Below are 22,518 nucleotides of genomic sequence, written 5' to 3'. Positions count from 1 at the left end.
GTGTGTCGTGACGCCGGAAATGTTGGTCAAAGCGAAAGTGAAATGTTTTTTATTTAATTTTTTATTAATTTTTTCCATCTCAAATTTCTGCTGTTTGCTTTTTATATTAAAGTGAGTTGCTTTGAATTGACACGCGAAAATGCATAATTGCCACATTTCTGAAGCAAACAAGCGGCTGATGTAATATACAAATCTTTATGCAACGTGAGAAAACCGAGAAATATTTGTTTGTGTAAGCCACAAAACATAAAATAAAAATACTCATAAATAATAAATTTAATTGAAAAATGAGGAGCCTGAAATGCAGCTGCCGTTAAAAGTAAACTGGAAACAAAAATTATTACAATATTTTCGAAAAAAGTATTGAAAATATTTCGAAAAAAATACTGACATTTTTTTGAAAAAAAAAAAGAATTTAAAATTTTTCCAAAAAAAAAGTATTCAAAAGTTGTACTCAAAAAAAAGTATTGAAATTATTTCGAAAAAAATTATTAAAATTAAAAAAAAATTAAAATTTTTTTGAAAAAAACTATTGAAAATAAAAAAAAAATGAAGTTTTTTCGAAAAAAAATATTGAAAAATTTTCGAACAAAAATATATTGAAATAAAAAAAACAAGTTATGACAATTTTTCAGACAAAAACAATAATTTTAACTTTAATTTTCTAATAAAATTATTTCTAAATGGTTTGAGAAATTCCAATAAAAAATTAGTGCTAAAATCGAATGTCTTGTGCACTAAAAATGACATTAATACAAAATCAGCTGGCGACTGTTCTTGCACAAAACAGTTGGGAACGAAAAAAGCGGTGAATGAATTTTAGCTTGAAACCTCAGCAAATTTATGACTTGACGCCCGCTTAGTGTCCAAAGCAGAATTCTGCTGTAAAGATGCGGTTGTGCATAGTAAATTTGCAATTTCGAAATTTATTGCAAGTAACCAGTAACTAGAACAAAAACAAAAACCAAAGGCGAAAAATAGAAATACTAAGAGCGGAGAAAACGAATGAACAGTTATGAATATAAAAGCGTAGCAAAACGTGCTGTTATATTTACCACAGTTTTATTAATGCATATACAAATAAAAACCAGGAATGAATTTGGTAAACAATGTGTGTCCACATATTCAGTTGTGTGCGTGTGTGTGTGTGCTGTGACAACAGTTAGCTGAAAGGCTGCCACAAAAGCCGGTGCCAAAATGTCAGAAAAACGGACAATAATGTAGAAGCGCACACACGCTGTGTGCAATTACAAACAAACAACAAATGCAACCCTGCTGACGTGTGCATGACTTTTCGACCCGACTGTGTTTACAAACCGAGACAAAAGGCAAAATTTGCTTGCTAAATACAATAAAATGCTAATTTTGCATGTAAAATCGGCACAAAATTTGTAAATATAAACTAGAATGCAATTAAATAAAGCGCCAGGGTTACCATATTGTGTGACATGAAGAATTTTTTCCAAAAATTAAGGGATATGCCATATCATAAAATATAAAGAATTAAAGAAAAATTAATAATAAGGTGTATGGCAATATAATATGTAATATAAAAGTATGGCAACTCTACACTTTGAATTTTCTTAAATGATGCAATCTGTGGCAACTCTGTACCTACAAATAGTTTCAAAAAGCGAATAACCTTGTAATTCGTGTAAGTCTTGTCTACAGAAGCTACCTGACCCTTTCGTCCTTGATAGAATTCGACGGTTTAGAACTAAATTTCGAAAATGCTTCGAAAATTTTACACAAAATTTGTTGTTCGAAAACTAAGCCAAACGTGCTTTGCTCCGAACTATTTCTGTACTTGCCACCAAACTGTCAGTCCTCAATGTAATATTCAGTGAACTTGTTCTGCTATCAACCGAGGTTAGAATGGTTTTTTCGACAATCTGATCTTGCTTTCCATCTTCTGGTTTATAAATGTCTAATGAATGATTATAAGTGTCTTTTCGGTACATTCGGAGCGAATCACTGCCCTGATTTACTGAAGACACATGCCTAAAAAAGGTTAAGCTCGATGGAACAACGAGATATCTGTCCCGAACTAACTTGAGGTGATCATTTTGAACAAAGGGACCAGGTTTCGAAACTGAGTAAGAGATATTAACGCAAAGTTATAAAAATTGTAACAAAGTTTCCAGAAGGATGGAACGACTTTCTCGATTTCCTTAAGTGGAATTATCTTAACAGTCTACAATGTAGACCAGTGGGCCCTGTTCACCTTATCGAAACTTGCTATAATGACACAAATGGACGATTTTGTATGAACCTTTTATCTTTTAGTTTCGCTCACTCGCTAAACGGATTAGCCTGTGGGAGGACATTTCCACTTTCGCCACTTTTAACTATGCGTTATAACGGTGCAATAAAAACTGCTAGATAAATAGGAAAGTTAAGGAAAAGCTTCGTGCGAATACTTTGTTCTTGCTGCCGCTGACTTTTCCGAACGCGCTGCTAAGTCCTGCTGACCCGCTTTATTTTTTGCTCAATACAGCACAGAGCACTTGCACACAATTGAGTTTTTATTTCATTACCATAAGTAAATTAGATCCACGCACACACACACACAGAGTAAAAGCGAACGCGTATAAATGCAGTTCTAGGTTAGGCAGTGGTCTGTTCGTGGCAGGACGCGCTGGCAAGAAGGCCGCGCCACGCGAAAACAAACTAAACGCAAACCAGCATGAAAAGAGAGTGAGTGGGAAAATGCAGAAAGGAACGAGAGGTGAGGCACAAGCGGACTTGTGCGGATGACAACACTGCGTTCGCTATTCGTGCGGCTCAGCAGCAAGTCGAAAAGTTGCAAGCTGCTTAGGTCCTTTTTATGCGCGCCCACTAAACGCAGCCGACGTGTACACCACCGCTCAACCGGCATGCAGCGCTGTGTGGTAATGCAACACTGCTGTTTGTATGCTGGTAGCGGAGGTTGTCAGCTTTTGTCGTCGGGTAAGTAAGGTGGTCTTTGGCATTTTTTCGGCTGTCCAGTGTCGCCATATTTACTTTTAATTTAAATGCGCATAACGTGGACGTGGACTTTGCTGTGAGCGCGCGGGGAGCATTGGCACGTTGGCTGTCCAGCTGTCAGTTAGACAAGTGGAAACAGACAGACAGACAAGCTGATAGATAGAGCGAGCAGCGACAGACGCTTTTCGTACGAACAGACATGAAATACGCCCTACCCCTCCATGGAATGCAGACGCCGAGTAATTCAAACAAATCAAGTGCATACCTTGTCCGCGACCACACCACCGTGCTTCTTCAAGCCTCGCGCTCTAGATGCGGTTTGTTTGCCACAGTCTGTTGTCGGCGCTGCAGCAGTCTGCCCAACAAGTTGGCGAAAAAATGGACGTGAAAATGCTGGAATTAATTTGATAGCGTTGTTGACATTCTAACGGATTCGATTTTTTACAAACATCGCGTTAGAACAGTTGGCGGCAAAGTGACAGTGAAAGTGGGCTGCGTTTGAAAAACAGTCCGAGTTGCGTCATGATTTTGTTTCGGTAAAAAATCGCGTTGAGTTGCACGATGATCATCGCTTTCATCATCAACGCGAGCAAAAGTGAAATATTTCATGCTTATAATTAAATTGCTGATAGCGTATTTTGGCGCTGATGCTAGACAAATTACGTCATTACTAAGGTAAGATGATTACATGGACTGCTGCTAAGGAAAAACATTAAAGAGGAGAGAAAAGTGAGAGTACGAAAGTGAAAGAGGAGGCGAGCTTATGCCTCAAAAAAACGGGAGAGAATTAGTAAAGCACAGTTTCCAAGGTCGAAATGCAGGCAGAAGAAGCAAGTTATAGAATGGAAAATGGAAAATGCAATCTTTATTGGGTCCTATCGATAAGCACTACTAGTGTTGTAATCCGTTTTCATGGAAGGTGATCTTTTTCATTCCTAGTACATTTGGGATGCTTTTGGTTCTAAACGTAACCTCGATCGTACGGAGTATAGTTTGGATTAAACTTTTTAAAACGGTACTGCTAAGTCTGGCTCTTTTTTGAAACTCTGTAGAGTCCAGCACTATAGTCGAGGTACATTAATCTTTTCGTCTCATTGGACTGGCTCTCGGCAAAACCGATAAAGATAATTGTGAAAGCTTTCTTGTTAAAAACATGTTCCAAGTTTTTTTGAATTTTATAGTATTAGATGAAAGCTTTCAAATTTTGTAAAAGTTCTAGTTCTTTATAGTGTTAGGTGGAAACTTTTAATATTTGTTAAAGCTCTATTGAAAAGTAGATTCCAAGTTTTTAACAGGTTTTAAGTGTTAAATGAAAGCTTTTAATATTTGTGAAAGCTCTATTGTTAGAAACAGGTTCCAAGCTGTTTAGAGCTTTATAGTTTTAAGTAAAAGCCTTTAATGTCCTTTTTAAGTAATTTTCTTTCAAAAAACGCTTAAGCTTGTTGGTGTGTGATTTGAATTTAAATTAAGCTCACAAAAGGCTCAAATGGATTTTTTATAGAAAAACGTGTTATGGAAGCTTTGTTGGTTTTGCGTATTCCTAAAGTGCTCTTAATCATCGAAATATGCTTTTTTATAATCTTTTTTCACTTTCTTTCACAAACTGCTTCTTTACAACCCTTTCTTCCCTTCAACATTCTGAAACTTTTTCTTTTCATCAAGAGCTTATTTAAAAATTGCTGACGGCTTGCTTTAATTTCACTTCACAAGTGCCACATCCTTTCTACGGCATTGCCAGCACTTTTCGTTTAAGCGACAAAAAATTTTAAATTTATTTATCTTTTTCATCGTTTTTTTCGCAAACTGCCAACAATTGTGAAATGCCAAAAATCGTTAAAACTTTTCAATGCAATTGTGTGCAGTTCTCTGCGAGGGTGACACACAGCCACTGACAGACTTACACGCATAGCACAGCACAGCACAGCACGGCGTTTATATTTATGTGCTTGTAAATAAATATTTTCATAATTTGAAAAGAGCTGACAAAGCGCTTTTGTGTGCAGCAAGCGGCGACGTCTGACGGTAGGCGAACTGATAGATATGGGCTACTCGACATGTTATGTACATGTGTATGCCTGGAGTTACGAATACATGTTGTAGATGAAGGAATAGGCAAGAGAAAAGATTATGCAGCAGCTGTCAGAGCTGAAGCGCATTATGAAGAGCCATTTTGGGCAGTGACAATTTGTTATAAAATTTAAGAAAAAATTTAGAATAAATACTTAAAAAACTTAACAAAACAGTAGTTAAGAAATATAATTTAAAAAAGTTAAGTAATTAATTAAAAAAATTAAAATAATTAATTTAATAATTTTGAAAACAATTGATATTTTTTTTTAATTTATGTAAAGAAATATTAAATTAATTATTCTAATTTTTTTAATTACTTAATTCATTTTTTAATGCATTTAATTAAATTAATTTTTATAAGTAATGTAGTTAACTAAATTAGTTTTTATGCCTAATATAATAAAGTCAATTATTTAATATTATCTTAAGTATAAAAAAATTAAAAATAAAAAAAAAAAAATATATTTTTAACAAAAATTAATTAAGACAAAATTAATTCGCTAATTTTTGTTTTAATATTTATATTAATTGATTATGTAATTATTACAAAAAATTAGTTCATTAATTTTGATAATTAACAAATAAATAATTAATAAAAAATTAAAAATAAATATTTAAAAATTTGACAAAAATTAATTACAGAACAATGATAAATTAACTAATTATTACAAAAGATTAATTAATTAATTTTGATAATTTTTTAATGCATTTAATTAAATTAATTTTTATGAGTAAATAATATAATTAAAAAATTAATTAATTTAATTAAAAAAATAATTAAGTAAATTAATTTATATTTAATTTCAGTCAAATTAAATTGTAAGTAATTTACAATAATTTTAACAAATTAAAGAAAATGTATTTCTGAAATTTTTTTCTTATTTCAATAAAGCCGTCTGTGAGTTGAAGCCGGGCAGAAAACATTTAAGTGAAAGGCAGAATAAGGAAATTGACGAACAAGAAGTGGCAGTTACCGAGGGAGCGAGCAACAAGAAGCTGCAAGCATACGCAATGAATGGAATTCTGGGGCACAACTGAAAGAAACTGGCAAAAAATATTTCTATGAACATGAAAAAGCGACAGAGAAGGCGCCTAATGAATAGAGAAACGCACATACACACACACATGCAGCTGGCAAAGAAGTTTCTTAAAATTTTTTCCTCTTTAGTGCTTGCTTGCAATGCGGAAGACAGATGAACGTGCGACAACGTTGCTGTGAGTGTCCACGGCAGGCAGCAAGTGGAAGAAAAACTTACACTCTGCCACACAAGCCATGCAACAAGCGCCCAACCACACACTGCAGCTCATTCAACTACAACTTGTAGTGGCACTTACAGCCAAAAGAACTATTATCAACGTCATTTTGTTGCAAGCAACACACAAGAAAGTAAATGCGCATAAGAAAGCGTAGAAGGAGCGAGCGCATGTGGAAGTGGCAGAGCTGAAGCAAAAGCAAACGCATAATGGGCTAAGTACCTCGCGGTGCTGGCGAATACTCGGCGAAAGGAGCAAAGGATCGACGCAGTATAGAATTTTTGGCATGAAAATGCGAGTCCACGGAGGTAGAACATTATCGAATGTGCTGAGGAAGAAAAAGAAAGATATTCAAAAGAGGTTGAGAGACATAACGCAGCTGAAAGCAGAGTTCCCAAAGTTATGGAAAACGGGACTAAGCTGTCCAAACTAGATGGGAACCAGCTGCCCACCCTCAATTTATATAGATTATGGTCTCAGCTTTGCAAGAAAAAATTCTCTTCCAAACTTTTTTGATCTCGAAACTCGATGTTCGCTTCCAGATCTCCGAACGACCTTGGACTTTATTTTCGACCTGTGCCTCCTGTAATGCCGACCAGTGTACGCAAATACCCAACTATATAAGAATAAGGGAACGTCGTGCTCCGTCTACGTGTGCTTCCTTCACTCCGACTGTGGCTGATGACGATGACAGCAGCAATATTGCTTGAGCAAGCATGAATAGTTGTTTGCCCGATTCGAGTGTGTGTGTGTATGGTTGTTTGACTAATGGCACCGGGAAGAGTGGGCGACTGCATGACTAGCTGAATGATTAGATTGGAAAGCTGCTGCGGTGGCGTCTGCGGCGGCTGTGTGCAACACAAATACGCTTTGCATTACATGCAACGCTGTACGTGCAACATATGGACAACAACATGTAATTTTAATGCTTAACATAATTGCATTTGTAATTATTTTGTCTAATTTTTTGCTCATCATCCCTTTTGCTAGCTCCCTCTCGGTATACATATGTATATTTGCAACTCACCCCCCAAAACCCCCACCTAATGACAGTTAAATACCTCGCTATGGTATACTTTCATTAATTTTTCACTCGTACTTGTCTGTCTTTTGTGGTTGCGGTGCTCTGTGTGTGCGCTGAATGTGGCATATGACGGACGGAACGACAGACAGACAGACCTAGCTTCTATATAGCGTTGGCAGCTGATGCCATGATAGTTTTGCTTTTGCCGGCGCTGCTGCTGGAGAGCGGGCGAAGCAGATTTGTCACAGTCAAAGTGTTGGCGGTGGATTATGGTGGCTGCTGGTGGAAGCTTAGTAATATTAATGTGCGGCAGGGTTTAAGGTAATAATTCATAATTTAAAGCAAGCAGAAGATGACAAAGAATATTTTTAGATCACTCACTAGCAAGATAAATGGCAAGAATAAACAGTAAGGGTATCTTTAACGAAGAATTCTTTAACTATTTGAGGAACTTAGGGAAATCATGCTTTTATTTAGTAAAAGAGTTTTCAAAATGGGTCCAACCTTACTTAGGTTCTATACTGAAGGCCTTCGAGTTTTATTTCGCAAACTGAATAGACGTGATCTTAAGAATTTTTCTTAGGTTCTATATTAAAGGAGTGAGAATTTTAATTTGTAAACTGAGTGGTCATATGAACCTTACTTGGGTCCATACTCAAGGACTGCACGTTTTCTTTTGTAATCTGGTTAGAAGTGATCTTAAGATTTTTATTTGGGTCCTAAACTCAAGAACTGCGAGTTGTAAACTGGATAGAAGTGATCTTAAGAATCTTACTTATTTCCTATACTCAAAGACTGTGAACTTTAATTTGTAATCCGTCTTAGGAACCTTATTTGAGTCCTATTCTCCTTTTGTAAACTGGGTGGTCGTTTGCTCTTCACTTTGGTCTTATACTCAAGGGCTACGAATTTTAATTTGTAGACCGGATATAAGCTGTCTTAAACTACACCTAACTTACAAGTTATTTGTCGGCGAAGTCAAAACGAAAGATAATCTGAAGTTAAGTTTGTCAATATCACCCAGACTAGAGTAATCGCGAGATATCACAAAATTTGCCACCGTTCCCAAGACGGTCGGGTCTATGTAACCGAAACGGACCCGGATTTTCATCCAGCGAAGTTCTGTTAACTCGACAACATTCCTCTAAACTACTTTAGGGATGTTTTCTGGTGCTACAATATCGACAACCAAATTTTCCAACCACTGGACGGTAAGAAAATCTTGAAATGAAAGTTTTTTCGTACTTCATTAAAGATATTAATTGGAACTTCAAAGCAGCTTTTCAAGCGTTTTCCTTAAACCTCATCCTACTTCTTTCAAAACGAACTGCGACTTTGGAGAGCTTATGGAATCAAGTTTGAACAGCGATCACAAACTCGTTCAAGGTTGCTTAACAGCCAGAGCAAAAAATAGTTAAAACAGTGCTGTGTGTCGGATATGGTCTCTATATTTTTGCAGTAGAAATTTAGTCTTCTTTTCCAAAAATATTTCGTTTATGGTTCGCATGTCTCGAACTCAGAATTTCCGGCATTTACCAGCCTTCCTGGGCACACAGACAAGTCGTACCACATCTGCCAGCACAGATTGTCAGTTATTCTATTATTTCATTCTCTTTATATTCTTCTTGGAAATTTACAGTTTCAACTGAATTCTAAGCTTTTAGTTTTTAAGAAGCGTCACTTCTTGTATAGACGCCAACAAGTGAAGAAGTCTTTTGAGTTATCTTAATAAATAATCTGTAATTTTATATATAAATGTGGTGTTTCATTCGCCGCTTTATAGACCTCTTGACGCCGTCGCTCTGTACCGGTTGATTCCAACCCAATAGGTCCTGTTCGCACATCGAGCTCATTTCATTTTCCGCTGGAGCTTGTACTTAGCTCCCAAATTATCCACTTTCATTGCATGCATTTCCGTCATTCTTCTTCTTTATTTTCCTGCGTTATCCATCTTACGATCTTCCTTCTTTTATCCACTCCATGGATATCTTCCTACAACATTCTGTCCGACTAACGCAATGAGCTTCTTTCAATTACGCGCAAAACCCGTCAGTCGAGAAAAACTGATTGCTGCGCATTTCCGTCTTCTGTCCGCGCTTTGCTCCTTTTATTTTACACACTTTTCACATGCAATTGGCACATAAAAGATCATTGAAAATTTCACCTTTTAACTGCACCATTGACGCAGCTCTTCACTCGCTGCCTGCGCCGCGTCCCTGCACAACTCTGCGCGCGCTTCCATTTTGCCGGTTTCGTACGGCATTGAATTGCTACTTCGCCACGACTATTGATACGATTTTCAAGTGTATTATCCGAGGCAGCGGGCCACTTAAGTGTCCATAAACTTGGACTGCATTGCTTACTTAGTTGTATGCCGCTGTGTTGGAGTGAGTGAAGTATGCCTGTGGTCTCATTGTATGCTCGTACTTAAACTATTGACAGCGCTGACCGAATGCTGTGTGCGAATGGTCAATGTTAGACGGACGTGCAACGAGCGCGAGGCCGCACTCTCCAAAGCTGGGCCGGGCTTAGTGTTCAAGTACAGCAGTTTTAGTGTTGTTGCACTATTAACTATCTAACTAGTTGTTCGCAGTTTGGCAGCAACGGGCTCGGAGCTCGGAGCGTTGTGCGCAATTGAATTGAATTCGCTTGTAAGTTGTCAGTTGTCAGATTGTCGGCTCAATGCCCGGCTTGCTGGTTGTTTTTGCAATAATGTGCGAGTTGCCGGCACTTTAGTCATTTGCACGTTGGCGGTGAAGTGGCCGCTGCAATATTTGAGTTTACTTTATAGCACTTTAACCGCAAGCGCAGTGAAGTTTATTTGCTCAACTCTTCTTTATTGCTTATAACGGTTGAGAAGCAGTCTCGCATCTCTTGTGTAAGTAAAAAGTGTCTTAAACAAGAGACTGTGTTGGCTTAACCTTGTTTATAGACGTACTGTGTTTAATTTTCGCACAGATTTTATGCCGGTGTACTATCCTTCCGAAAAGAGCACTTCAAGCTCTATGGCTACTGTAGTCGGCAATTACTAGGCAATTACTAGAGCGTAAGACTCCGTGGACCTCTTTTGCTATTATGGAACCATCTGCAGCTAAGTTCCACAGCTCTCAAACAATTCTTATCTCTTATAGTTTTTTACGCTTCCTTCAATACCGATTTTTAGCTCATCACTATTTTCTTTCCATAACTTTTGTACTCCATAATCTCGTTTTCTTTGTTATCAGTTCCATTTATGATGTCACTCAAACGCTTCTGATTTCTTCTTTAGTACAAAATTTAGTTTACTCACCATTAGACTTGATTTCGAAGTGTTATATGCTCTCATTGTTGCTTACACTCTGCACCCACACGCCTCACATTCTCCACTGTCGCCTTTTGTTCACACTGTTGCGCGCTGTATGTTCGCGGGATTAAGTTTTTCATTTTGATTAATGACTTTAATTTGAAGTTCTGCTTACCCAGCGCGCATTGTCCCCATTACCGCCGCTTATCTGCGTCTACGATTTCAAAATGTCACTGCGACAGTTTTAAATCTTAGAAAAACTTGCATTGGTGTGTTTGAGAGTGCGTTGTGAGCGCCCACCCGCGCCAGCGCCAAGAAACTGTCAATTGTGTCAGCCAGGAGAACTGACGTGGGTGCGGCTCTTATGCGCTTATAGACTTGTTCTAAGCGCGTACTTCGCGTGGGATAGCCGCTTTTCGTGTACGTAGATTGATTTATGCCTTCCTTGTTGTGGCTAACCGCGACGGATCGTGTGAGAAAGCAGTGACCGGTGTGCGCTTTTCTTGTTCACTTAATTCTATTGAAGAGTAAAAAAAACCGACTCAGCTTGATTGCAGAATTTCAATCATAAATTACTGGAGTTGTTGGCAGATTTAGGTTAGGTAAAAAGTCTGATATTCATGAGATTGAGACGCTTGTCCGTTGTGGAAGGGGTAGTTTCATGGACTTCCTACGTTCCCTACGGGCCCGAAGGCTTACACAACATCGCAAGTGCTGGTTGCTGACCAACGCTTTCTGAGCTCACGCGAGGTCCATAGATCCAGCGCCCGAGTGTACGAGGACAGTGGAATACCTGCCCATTCCCATCCTAATCGGATTTGATTAAGTGTGAACTTTTTATCGCCAGATGTAAGAATCTAAGAGTTCGGACTCGACGAAGATTGAAAAGCTGGCTCAGGCTATAGTTCCAGTTCCATAAATTTAAAAAACAGCATTGAAAGCATTTCAGAGCCTTTCGCAAGTCCTTTAATACTTTCGTCTGCATAGTTTTTTGTAGTCTGTCTCCTTAAAATGCTGTTATTGACGCTTCCACAGCTTTCCGTTACGGCTCAAGCTCTTAAATTTTGCGTAACTTCCAAAAGATTGGCTTCTCCTAACCAAAGCTAGTGCGTTGGCGTACCGACGAGACACTTTGCATGCGGTCAAGCGTGCTGCGTGCTGGTCGAAAAGTTGCACCATTGCCATTTGTGGCAACTGAACTTCCAGCTGCGGCTGCAGCATATCTATTTCTCGACGTAACCCCGCACAGAGTCCAAGCAGCGCCGTCGTACGGACACTTTACTTTGTGTTGAGTGCCTTTAATGTTGCCACAAATGCCATGCAACAATTATTTGCGAGTCAACAACAGCATAAAAACTTTTGCAAGTTGTGCGCTTTGGATTTGTAGGCGTTCTTGTTGCTTTCTATGTCTTGCCGTTGCGTGGGTGAAGCAGGCAGCGTCCATGAATTTGCGGTTGCACGACTGATGAGGCCGCATGCCGGCGTGCTGAGTGTGCCTCGTTTCGGCGGGTGGCGTGGGCGGCTACGGTCTTCGGTCCAAAAAGTTGGCAATTTCAAATGCCATTTTAAATACTTTATAATTCGTCGGTTGGCCCAACAAATACACAGCTACATGTTGGCCACTTGCTCGAGTACAACACTGCGTTTTTACGTTTCAAGTGGTGTTTGTTGCCTTCGAGTACTTTGGCTGTGGCACTTGCGACGTGTATAATACAGCTGCTTGACTCGATTGCTGGGCCGACAAAGTTTTCGCCAACTCGCACAAACTGCTTGAATTTGCAACAACAAATTCGGTGTTGTAAAAAAGTATTAAAGGAAAATCAGAAGATTCTTTCAAGTGTGTTTAAATTGTGCGACATCTCTGGACTTTCTTGGACAACGAATTTGGCATACAAGTTTGCGGCGCAATAAATTGATTTTCACGCGACGGCGGTGCTAGGATTGCGGAGGCCAGTTACGGCGATTTCTGGGTCAACGGAAGGCGTTGAAGTGCCAACAACTGCCAGATGGCGCTGCAAAGCAACTTTTGCTATAAATGCAATCTTTCATATACATTCTCTATGTTTTATTCCCGACAGTATTGATCTATAACTAGATACGTGCGGTTTTTTTGTTCAAAATATAAAGGACAGAAGGTATAGGATTTTCCGACAGTTTATGGATTTCAGCCCAAATGAATTGTGCCGAATTGGTAGCCAAGAATAAATCAAGTAAATTTTTGATATCCTGCCTTGATGTGAACCGTATTCCAGTGCGGGCCTTCTGCATCGAGCGGAACAAATGGTAGGCAGAAAGATTAAACTCTGTGCTATAAGGCGGGTGAGTCAAATTTGCAAGCCGCTGTTTTACAAATAGTTTTTATCCAGTCTTACAACACGAGACGGAGCTTTGCTGCGTCTTGTTACAAATTCTGGGGCTTTTCCGACAATCGCTCGTTTCAATTTGATGAGCTCTTGTCGACAGGGTTCTCTAATAGTGGTTTCACACGGTTTTAGAAGCTCTCTTGGCTTTAGAAACTCACAACACAGCACCCGCTTTGGTCCTAACAAATACAGATCGCGTTCGTTGCTGGGCCTGACTGGCTAGTTTTCGGTACGCACGTTTTTGTGTTGTCGTAATGCTTCCGATTTTCATCACCAATCACAAGAGGACTTCTTTTTGCAACGTTCAAGACCAAATAATTGCCACACTTGGAGCGCAAGTTGCCCAAATGGACACTCAATTATAACACGCCACTTTTTGGCAACTTTTAAACTTTATTTCGAACTTGTTTTTTGCATTTTCTTTAAATCTAATAACCTTCGCTTTCAGTGCAGTTCGAATTCGCAAAGCCTTAACTTTCTAGCATTACCGCCATTTCCGCCGTTTCCTCGCCAATTGCCGCTTGCCACGGCTTGCTGTGCATTTAAATAAACTCGCACTTTCCACTAAGCACACTCGTATCCACAAGCGAACGCGATTGCAATGGTGGCTTTGCACGACGTTCTTTTCCAACTGCATGCAGACCAACGAGCGACAGGATGTGAATAGGATAATGGTATAAAGTTTTCAATAGAGTCGAAAAGCAACTTCCGTGAAGTCGAAAATAAAATAAATAGAAAATTGTACAAAAAATGCAAAAAAAATGCAAAGAGTAAAGCAAACAACAAAAATGGAGCAAAGCTGGAAAAGCAACCCACTTTCGGTAAGCAAAGAAGCAAAGGAAGAGCACTGCAGCAACTAGAATGTGGCACAGCTCACCGCTGCTGCAAGCAGATAAAAAGGCAGGCATTGTGGCAATGGTAAACTAGCAATCGACAGGCGCTTAGAAGCTGGACGTCAACGGTAAAGCGGGTGAGGCAAAAGCAGGCATACCGAGAGGATATACCGAGAGGATTGACTGGCGAACAAAGACACAAATAACTGAAAGCGAGTAAAAAGCGAAAATAAATGGAGTAAATAAAAATAAAGGAAAAAAATATGAAGAAAAAAAAAAATAGGTGAACTGCGAATAAGCTACTGACCAGCTCGAGCAACACAGCGAGGAAGCAGAGCCACTAAGCAAAGTGTGTCGTCCTCGCCGCTAGAACATGCTGAGCGAGGTTTCGGTGCGGTTGGCGGCTGAACAACTTTAGCTGCATACGTGTTTGGCGCGCAGCTCTCCAGCCAATACATGCACGCTGTTGAAAATTATTATTTGTGGCATGTTATACAGTATTTTGTATTTGTGTTGCATGCGGCTGAGTGCAGAAGTTGCTGCGCCTATACGTTGTAGATAACACGCTCAAACTTTATTGACACGAGCAGCAAGCTTTTTATTTCATGCTTTTGTTATTGCTGTTGTTTTGTAGTAGCGCGTTTTTATTTTTGATTTAGTGGCGGTGAAGAAGTTTCGAAATACCGTTAGTGTGTATTGAAATAAATTATGAGCGCGGCAGTTTGATATACGGGCCTAAACTGGAACGTTAAAGGATAGAGACTAGAGTAGAGAGACTAGGCGTATTGAAAAAGGCGCTACATATGTATTTCTTCCATCTCAAAAAATGCGACTGAAATTCTCAACTGGTTTAAAAAATTATGTTTATATAGCAGAAAGTGTCACGAATTAATATTTCATTCATCTCAAAAATTGCGACTGAAATTCTCGACTGGTTTAAAAAATTATGTTTATATAGCAGAAAGTGTCACAATCGCATCTAATTGCAGCTATTATATGGTAAAAAATAGTGTAAAATATTTTTTTCATTTCAAAAAATTAGTATGGAATTCTCGACAGGCTTTTAAAAATATTTTTATATACAAGAAAGTGTGTGGAGCGCAACTAATTGCAGGTATTATGTAGTGGGACTCAGAAAGAGCGCGGAAAAACAACGAAATGGCAGTGCCAGTGAAGCTAGTGGCCAATGTTTTCAAAATGCAAGCCTGCAACGTTACCAGCAGAGTTTCAGAACTAATTTTCTTCGTATCAGTATCATTTCTTTCTTAAAGATATTATAAAAGTATTTGATTGCTCTTTTCAACAGCTAATTTCTATTCTATATACATATATGCCACCACCCGCTGTCTGCGAGTATATTTCGCACTCGTTGGCACTCGCACTTCGGCACACTGACTCATGCACCAACATGTTTACCAAGTCAAACAACGAATCATAAAATAATTTTACACAGAACTTTTACTTGTTGGCATTTCAACAAATTTGCACGACAACAACAGCAGCAAGTGCAAAACATGTGCATAAATGCAACATTGTTTCCGACACAAAAATGCAAGAGTGATGAGACACCAGCAAGCCAGCAAGAAAGGCATAAGTTTCGTGCTAATGCATAACTATAAATGTATGTCAAAAGCAAAAGTCTGAAGAACAGTTGAAGATAAATGACGCCGACAAAGAAAGCGAAAGAGTTGCGCACAAAAACTTCCAGCACACAACTAAAGTGAGGCAATAACTTTGCTTGATGCAGATTTAATTGCATAAAGCATAACGGGAATGTGTGTGGTTGTGTGCGAGTGCAAAGTTTTTGAATTTTTGGAATGCCAGAAACTTGTGCAAGAATTAAACAAAATCAAACTGTAATTTACTCAAGCCTAATCTGTGGGGCTTGTTGGCAAAGTAATGGTTTTACGCAGGATTGGATGGTTTTACACGCTCTGGCTAGGCTTTAGGGTTAAGTTGGTATGTATTTCATTCTCAGAATGTCTAGTGTAGAATTCAGAAAATTTTCGACGAGTTGGAAGGTTCTTCAGACAGTTTTCGTGTCTTTTCTGCAGTGATGGATGCATTCTCATATCTTTGGATATAGAGATGTATGAGTTTTAGTGTTTCTCTTCGACGAGTTAGCAGTAAAACTCATAATACCGAAGGACAAAATCGGTATGTGGTAGGTCGAATTTGAAACTCTTCGAATACCATTCAAAACCAGAAAATAATAAGTCTTTTCGGTGCCAAAGTACTTAACAATGTTGAGACCACAAAATGAGCGTGTAAGGATAACGTTAAAACTTCTTTCGGTTCTTACTTGTGAAGAAACTTAAGAGAGATGGAGTCTTAATTGACTAATATTCTTAGTAAGAAGTGCTAATATTTTGAGTGTTCTGGAGCAACGAAGTGTTGAAACCTCCTTCATAGTCTTTTGCGCCCATAAAACCAAAGGACAAAATGAAAATGACATTGTCGAACTCGAAGCTCTTGGAATAACATCTAAAACTATAAAATGAGGAGTCTTTTTTGTGCAAAAATGGTTAAGATTGTGGTCGTATAGTCAACATGAGTGTGTATGTGCAAATCTAGCTCTTCTTAAGGTTCGTATTAGTGAGAAGAGATTTCTGAGAAGAAACTTAAGGAAGCGATAGTCTCATATAACTAAAAATCTGAACAATAAATCTAATGTTTTGAGGGTTCTAGAGCGACAAAACCTCTTGTTGAAACCACTTTCTTATCTGTTGCACTCATAAAACCAAAGGAGAAAGCCGGAGTGTTTAATACTTCATTCACCAAATAGTGGTCGGGTAACATCAAGAACTGGCTAGACTGCCTAAGGATGCCAACCCGACAGCATTGCAATCTTTGGGAAAACAAAGAACTTACGTTCAGAGGTCTTTCGAGTTTCTTATCAAAAAAGCTAACAATTGCTCAGTAAATTATAAAACGTGTTCTCCCAAACTGAGAAACTCATTGATTCGATCCTTCGAACTTCATAATAAATATGTACTCAATATGGCTCATTTGACTATCGGCGGATATTGCGCTATATTCAGAAGAATTCTAATTATTTTTGTAAAGAAAGATTTAAACCAAAGAACTATATAGAAGAAGCTCATATTTGGTAATCTTTTGTGAGATTAGAAGCTCGTATTTTGAAATATTTTGTCAGATTATGCAACATCTATTTGTTTTGTGAGAAGTGCATATATTACATCATCATCATTTAGTTATGGCCTTGAAATAAACCCAGTACCCTAGATAGCTTGACACTTTGAGGTTATCTTATATTTTCTGTCTAAGTATTTTATTTGTTAAGTCCATATCTCATGAAAATTTTCCCGCGTTAAGACTTTGAAGAGATAACGTGATTTAAGATTTTATGCTGGTAGACTAACTAAAAACAAAGTAGATCGACACTTACCCTTTAAAAAGACAGAAGTTGATGTTCTTCCGCAGAATCTGCAATATAGAAAAAAAGAAGATATTACTTTTATGTGTCTTATCAACATAAAACTACTTGAAATGTCTTAATCTATACTGAGTTTGTTGTTTTTTCGGCGGCTCAATTTGAAATTGTTTGCCTTGTCGGCGCTAAAGCATAAACCAGTTTGAAGAAACCGAGCGAGTGCGTTAAACCGTAATAAAATGTTTATGAACTTTCCATGTATGAATGAGTTTCGTGACAGATAATAACAAATCCAGAGTGGAAAAGCACAAAATCCAAACAAAAGTAGACAAACAAGATAATGCAAAAGCAATGATAGCGAAAGTTGCCACGGCAGGCGCATAAATGACAGCTGCCAAAATAACAAAAACAAAAAATAAAAAATAAAATTAAAAAGAAAAATAAAATTAAATAGAAACCAGCGAAAAACGGCTGCACGAAAAAGTAAAAACAAACTCGTTTTCTATTGGCAGGCAGCGCGCCACAGCAACAGCTGCCACAAACGGCGGCAATTGCCACATTAAACCACTTTCATTTATGCATTAGTGACGACGGCGCAGCCTGATTAAGCCGAAAGTGGTTTGTGATTTATGAAATTAGCCGGACAAAGCGTCGCAAAACAGTTAATAACATTGGCTAATGCTGTAAACTTGCCAAAGCACGAACTTGAGTGCTCACATACTTTCGTGCGCACTTACATACGTACTTGCATGCTTGTGCACTTAGCTGCATACTTAGTTACCTAAAGGCCTACAAGACAAGGTAACGTCACACTTGTTGCTTATAAAGTACTTACGAACTTATGTTGTATGTACATATGTACTTATGCGGTACTTATGTGTGTACAAGTATGTGCTTAGGTACATATCGTCACCTAAAATGCAAAATAATATAACAACACTTTTCATAAGTTTACAAGCGAAGGAAAACCGATATAATAGCAGCAACTCATATTGAAACAAAATTTGAGTTTTGGTTATAAATGGGTTATATGTTGGTTATAAATTGGACAAAAATTAGTTATAAATCGGTTATATATTGGTTATATCCCACAGCAAAAGCTGGAAATTTTCTGCTACATATATGTAATGTGATGTAGTGAATCGTAAGCAATAAAAAACTCAATTTTTATGTTTTTGACGATACCTTGTTTTACATTTTAGGTGACGACATGTAGTCGTGCTCTCATATTTAAGCGTGAACTGGCAATTTTATGCGTAAAGGACTAATACACTTAGATAATAATATATTTGAACGCTTAAATGCTTAAGTAATTAGATTCTTAAGAACAAAAAAAAAAGTTTTTTATACAAGAACTTGATTGGGATCGATTAGCTTGTATGACATGTGATCCGATCTAAAGAGTTTCTTCTGATATTACAGCGGTTCATTGAATAATAATCTATGCCAAATTTCGCGACGTTACCTTTTCAATGAAAAAAGTTTTTCAAAGAAGAACTTGATTGGGATCGATCTTCGGATCAGACTTCATATGGTCTCCGACGTTTACTTCTGAGTATGACAAACTTCATATATAAATACTAATGAGTAATAAAGTAAACAAAAAATCAGAAAATGCCAGCGTATAAAACACTTAAAATTTATTAGAAAAGAAACAATAAACTTAGATATTTGCACAACATAAAAAGGCGACGCTCTCATCTTGAGTCGTAAAAAGGGATTGCTGCTGCCCTCGATTACTTTTCTCATTACAATTTTATTATTTTAGATGAGCATTAGAAAAAATTCCGCCGACCTTCTGGCGCGTTGCTTGGCAACCCGAAAAGTTGACTGTGTCGCGCGCTCGACGCCTTTGACACTTTGCATATCAAGTTCCAACATTGCGCGTATTATGGCGCGGCCGCTGCGAGCTGCCCAAATATATTGTCAGTTATGGCGCGGCTTGCTGTAATGCGAGCAAACGCCAGCGCGCGTCAAAGCACGTCTCGCAGACACAGACACACGCGCACTTGTTGCCAAGCGGTAACGCGCATTTTTTTCATATTTTTTTTTGTAATTTTGCACTAACAGCAGGTGCCGTCGCCAAACTAGAGGAGCGCTTGCGTGGCGTCGCGCACAAAACAATTTTTCTATGTTGCCGCGTAGCTTTTAGTGTAATTAATGCAAATAAAAATATAAACAAATGAAGCGTCTACGCATGGCTGGCTAGCGCGCTGGCGGAGGCGCGTTCAAGCGGCGCTGCGAACAGCGTTACTCGTTAACCTCATGAGTTAATCATCATAAACAGCAGCGTATACCTCATCATCGACCTCAGCTCAGGCAAACCTAACATCATCAGCTTATCCAACATCATGCGTTTATCCGTAATCATCAGCAGCGTTTGCTTCTGACTGCTGAAGAGGTAATTGAACCGTGTCTAACCTTGACTTAGGCGCTGCTCAAGTGCGCTTTATGGCGACTTTGACTTTGTGGTCGCTCGCCGCGTCAGCTGTTGCAAGGCAATTTTTGCTTTTGTTTTTGTTTGTTTACGTCGCTGGCGTTTTTTGCCTCACCTCGATGGCTTCTGTGTGCTTGGCGCTGCTCAAGTGCGTAATTGTGCGCAGCTGTTACTGGTTTTTGTGGTTGTTGTTGTAATTAGTGTTGTAAATGTTTGTACAAGGTGCCATAACACTTTAGGCGATTGTGTGTGCTTTTGAACTTGAAAATTTATTGACCACTTTTTTCGGCGCGCGTGTGGCAATAAATCGCTTTAAGATGCTTAGTATTTGGGTAAAGAGCACTCATGAGATCTTAAATACTTTAAATGGATGCAGTAACTTTAGATTGTGGATGAAGTGATGTTAGAGATTGTGGCATGGAGGTCAATGTGTTTGAATGGACAGATGAGGGGACTAGACTAGAAGTTTTAGGCAATGACGGACTGATGAAGAAGCCCTGAAAAAGAATAAGCTCTGAATAAGAAGCTGCACAATTTAGGTTAAACAAAGAAAAGGGCATAACTCTTGCCAACAAGTGCTACTTCGGACTGTGTAGGCAATTGTGAAGTAAATTATTCAGCGACCTCTGTTCGAGATGCCTAAAATCACAGTTTTTACAACGCCGTCGTCTGACGGTGGATTGTTTATATTACGGGTTTATGGATATCAGAGAAGCTGCAGTCTCTAACCGGGTATACAGTGTTTATCCGGATTTCGTAAGGTTGATTTTCTTGGGAACCAACCTCCGATTGTATCCGTGTCTGATCGAAACTCAAATTACAGAGTTCTTAGAGCTCAAACACTCTCAGCGTTTTGAATAAACCATCAGCAGAGGGTTTCAAAAATATATCGGAAGTTGGTGTACTAAGACAAGCCGGCTACTTCCAAATTTTTTCCTAACAAAGCAACATCAGGCGAGCCTCAATCCAAAAGCAACTACTCTTAAGTTAATGCATCCGCCATACACTTTATGAGAGAGACTAGAAGAGTTTGTAATTACTACCTCAACTTTATAGGCAGCATTTTTTGCAATAAAATCAGTTCTTAATCCGTTACTTCCTCTAAATTCTTAACACGTCGCAACAGGTTTATCCGAAGCGACGACCCACAGTCATTACCCTACTTCATTATCTACACTTTATTATTCTCCATTAACCCCAAACCGTCTTCTTGCAGGCGCTCTCTGACAGCTCCATTAGCCGCCGCAGATCTAGGTATACGAGTACGCGGTGGCGCACCCAAAAGGAAGAGAACCAGCGCGAAAAGCGGCATAAAAGCAAAGCTGTTAAGCGCAAGATCGCCAATCATTCGCTGATTCACTGGGCAAGTGTAAGGCCGCGTTGTCGACCGACACGTAAACACATGAACTTCCCACGCCAGCTCGCCAGCTCTTTCGACTCCCCTCACATTAATTACTTAATTACAATTTCCTTTCAGAATTGCGCGCAAACTAAATCTAAGTTAATCTACAGCGGATGTTCTACCTGTTGGACGGCGATGTGGCGCGCAGCCACTGCAAGCCCAGCGCAATCTTCTTGCAATTTGTCATAATTTTTATATGCGTATCGACAAAACCGGCCGAGCCGACTGACCGACTGGGCCGTACGCTCACTCAAAGGCTGAATGAAAATCGCATGAACGCACAAGTAAGCAAAGTGAGACGCGTACAGGCGGTGCGGGGGGCCATCCGGAATGTAGCCAGCCTGTTGGCGCTAGAAAGTTGCGCGTGAGATGCTATTGACCTCGACGGCAGTAATGAATGACAGCGGAGCGTTGCAAAGATTAATAGCGCAGCTTTGCGCGGCGCGCGTTGCCGCTTTAATTGGTCCATAATTGCGGTAATACGCAACGATATGCGCAAATTTGTGGTAGCAGCCGTAATTTCGACTTTAAAGCGGCCGTTTTTTAGGGGGAAAATGTGAGACGTTTAATTTGTGGCTGCCGTATGGAGTTTGAGGAGTGTGAGCGCAATATTTATGTGATTATAATAGCGAAACGAAAGCAGCTACTAGCAGCAGCGATGGAAATGCCAACGACCAGGCGCAGGCTGTAGAAAGAGTGGATTTGCAGATCGCAATGGGAGCACCGCACAAATCAACAGCTAATTGGCATACGTTTGAGGTGTGCCACGGAATTTCTAGTTTTACAGCTTCGCGTCAAATAAAAAAAATAGAAAAAATATGGCGCGTTTACCAGAAGCTGGTGGCGACAAGCGCACATTTACAGCTTACTGCTCAGCGCATTTTCAGCGCTTATGGCAGACCGCAAACAGGCTGCTGCTACTTAGCAATCACATACTCGTTTATTGGCCCGTATATAGGCTGCTTGTGGCATTAAAAAAACAGCGCTGACAATTTAAACACGAGCTGGAGTGCATTAGAAGCTGAGGCAGCCCACAGAAACCGGCTTGACGTGTTGCCGCTGTGCAAGAAAAGTTGAAATGTTAGATGCAGGCGTGGTTATATGTGCGGCAAATGTGCAACAAGTAATGACAAAAAAAAGCTGAAGGAACAATGTGGTAAAATAAAGCGTTTACACGAACGTGGCTTGGAGGAGGTAACACAGACTCTCGGTGACGCGGATAGCATAGGAAACATAGGTGAATGTGATGCAATCGTAGACAATGGAAAACTTTGCTTTAGAGCAGTAATGGCCGCTTTTGTTCTGGTTATTGGGTAGACGAAAAAGTATCTTCGTATTTTGTCAATAGATGTCGTATGTATATCTCCAGTGCTATGAATCACATTGTGTCATACCACATAGTGTTGGAAAGGTGAGATTTTAAGCAAGCCGCCAATGAAATTTGTGAAGTTTACAGAGACGATGATGTATCAGGTTCTGTAGCACAACAAT

At 39.1% G+C, this 22,518-nt stretch overlaps 1 protein-coding gene across 5 annotated transcripts in view; it reads right to left on the bottom strand.

Moving 5' to 3' along the window:
* The window catches only part of LOC120774208, a 180,152-nt gene that overhangs the window by 37,865 nt on the left and 119,769 nt on the right, over positions 1-22,518 (bottom strand). For all 5 annotated transcript variants that reach the window (XM_040103657.1, XM_040103655.1, XM_040103656.1 and 2 more), the window contains one exon: positions 17,204-17,241. The gene's annotated coding sequence lies outside the window, so the exon portion shown is untranslated. The remainder of the gene's footprint in view (positions 1-17,203; positions 17,242-22,518) is intronic.

Source organism: Bactrocera tryoni, chromosome 4 (assembly GCF_016617805.1).
Source record: "Bactrocera tryoni isolate S06 chromosome 4, CSIRO_BtryS06_freeze2, whole genome shotgun sequence".
In the NCBI taxonomy this organism is placed as follows: domain Eukaryota; kingdom Metazoa; phylum Arthropoda; class Insecta; order Diptera; family Tephritidae; genus Bactrocera; species Bactrocera tryoni.
This window is presented reverse-complemented; position numbering and strand designations above follow the sequence as displayed.